Source organism: Austrofundulus limnaeus, unplaced genomic scaffold (genome assembly GCF_001266775.1).
Source record: "Austrofundulus limnaeus strain Quisiro unplaced genomic scaffold, Austrofundulus_limnaeus-1.0 Scaffold1173, whole genome shotgun sequence".
NCBI lineage: Eukaryota > Metazoa > Chordata > Actinopteri > Cyprinodontiformes > Rivulidae > Austrofundulus > Austrofundulus limnaeus.
The window spans coordinates 44,681-47,344 of NW_013953575.1; the positions used below are offsets into that span (position 1 = coordinate 44,681).

Here is a 2,664-nt window from a genome sequence, read left to right on the forward strand (position 1 = left end):
TGTGTGTGTGTGTGTGTGTGTGTGTGTGTGTGTGTGTGTGTGTGTGTGTTCAGCCATGATCAAGCCCTGTGTTTGTACAGGTGGGACACTATAAGGCATCAGTGGTAACTTGTTCCACTCCATTTACCTCTGCAAGCCAGGGAAACTTACCAGCCGCACAACGTGTGTGTATGTGTGTGTTTTTGTTTTAGTATGTCTCTGCCTCATGTGTTTGTATTATTTGTGTGCGACTGTGACAGGGAGGTTGTCAGTACGGGTTTGGACTTGAGGGTTATTCTAGACTGGGTTTTCAGAGGCAATAAAAAGTTAAAGAAGAGAGAGGCAGGTGGGAGAGTGGGAGGAGACCGACAAGAACCAGTGATTGTTTTTGTGCTGAACAGCAGTTACACACTGTGTTACATGAAGGCTAAAACAAGAAAGAACGGAGGCTTGTTTTCTTGGCTTTAGTAAGGAGAACACACTTAAAACATGTGACTTAGGGATGGCATGGTGTTTAGATTGTGTTCAGGTTCTATGAAATATATAATCAGTACAACTGAAAATGATTTGTCATTTGATATGTATTTTCCCCCCATCTTAGTTACTTTGTCTCCAGTCTAAACGTGAACATCAAACACACAACAGTTGTGCTCACAAGGAGCCTCTGAAATGACACCTGATTAATACTAAATACTGTAATTCATATTTAATGGTGTGATTGATTGTCAAACTGTTGAACTGTGGATTATTTTAACTTTACAGGGGAGACATCAATGCATTACTACATTTAGAAATTTAAAGGCCATGCATTGCTTTTCACTGCATCTCGCCTGACATTTTTTGACTTTTGAAGTAAGATGATCTGATCATAAAATTATAGTTTTACCCATTTTGCCTGTCATGAGTAAGACTGACTTCAAACGTTAACAGTAGCAGATGTTCATCCTATGATTGCTTTATGGGAGTTTTATTAAATTTCATTCACTGAATATTTTGCTAACACAAACAAAACTGTTCATACACAAAGAGAACTACAGTATTGTCTGCCTTTTATCTTTCAGTAGTGGACAATAACTAAATGACAGAAACAGTGCAATGGTTGAGTTATTATTACCAAGAAATGTGTAAATAAGTTAGTTAATATTCAAACAGTTGGTGAATTCAAAGGGAGTTCATCTGAACCTGTTTTTATGTCCTGTTTTCTCCTTGATAAAATGTGCAAATAAATAAGTCTTATTAGAAAATTAATGTTCAGATTCAACTGAATCTGTTTTAATATCTATTCTAATCAATCCATCATCCATCCATCCATCATCCATCATCTTCTTTATCTGACGTCAGGTCACAGAGGCAGCAGCCTGAGCAGGAAGTCCAGACCTCTCTCTCCTCTTCCAGGTCTTCTGGGAGGACTCCAGTGTTCCCAGGCCAGCAGAGTCCTGGGTTAGAAAAACAAACAAATAATACAAAATGAGACCTGATGTAAGTGATAAACCTGCAGGAACTCAGCAGAACAGATTTTCTACATTATAAATACTAGAAAAACATTTTCTTTGTGATGATGGTTGATCCAGATGATGAGGTTGAAGCACACCTTCAGTGTTTGCTGCTGTTCATCCTGGTGTTGCTGCAGTTTGCCTCCTGAGCTGTAGGTGTCACTAATGAGAAACTAGAGCAGCTAAACAGCAGGAAGTGAAACAGGAGCAGAGCTGATCTCTGAAGGGATTTTATCTGCAGAAACATCTCAGCTGAAGTCTGATTGGTTCATTCTTCTGCTCTGATAACATGTGGATCCAGCTGCTCTGAGTCAGGCTCCGCCTCTTCCTCTCTGAGTCAGGCTCCGCCTCTTCCTCTCAGTCAGGCTCCGCCTCTTCCTCTCTGAGTCAGGCTCCGCCTCTTCCTCTCTGAGTCAGGCTCCGCCTCTTCCTCTCTGAGTCAGGCTCCGCCTCTTCCTGTCTCTGTCATCTTGTGAGGACTGAATGCTCCTTGTGGGGACCAAAGCTCAGTCCCCACAGCTCCAGAGGCTGCCTGCTGCCTGAGGACAGCACAGGATTGATCAAACATTGAGTCAAAGCCAAAGACTCTGAAGCTGTTGATGACAGAAGAACATTATAATCTGATTTAAAACTAAAACTGTACATTCTACATGATATTCTCCTTTCAAAATGCTTATGAGGTCATTTATTTAGGTCTCATTTGTCTACTTCAGGGCCGTCTGCTGGTGAAAACTGGGCGTGTCCACCTGGGTGAGAAGGTTCTGCGGGACGCGGTCCAGATCCACAGCACCTCCCATGAAGCGTGGAGCAGCCTGGGTGAAGCTCTGCAGGTTCTGAGCTGCAGCCAGGCTCCTGACTGCTTCCTGACAGCCCTGGAGCTGGAGGCGTCCTGCCCCGTCCGGCCCTTCACCGCCGTCCCCCGAGAGCTCTGAGGACCAGAACCACAACCTCCTGCCCCGTTCACACCCAGAACCAGAACCTCCTGGCCTGTTCAGACCCAGCAGGATGGACATGATGGGGGTCCTCTGGACAGAATCAGAAAGGTTCTTGGTCTTTATGATGTTTAACAGGTTCATCTTTAAAGGATCCATCATTAGTTGTAACATCAGACTTTATTTAATAAACATATTTTCACTGTTAAAGACTGTAAAAATACTGTAGGATGTTTATTTTATATCATTTTTAAAAATAT

At 42.8% G+C, this 2,664-nt stretch overlaps 1 pseudogene; it reads left to right on the forward strand.

Annotated features, from left to right (window-relative positions):
* Nucleotides 1-2,184: 2,184 nt before the first annotated feature.
* Nucleotides 2,185-2,458, forward strand: LOC106534445 (tetratricopeptide repeat protein 7A pseudogene; annotated as a pseudogene).
* The last annotated feature ends 206 nt before the right edge of the window (nt 2,459-2,664 follow it).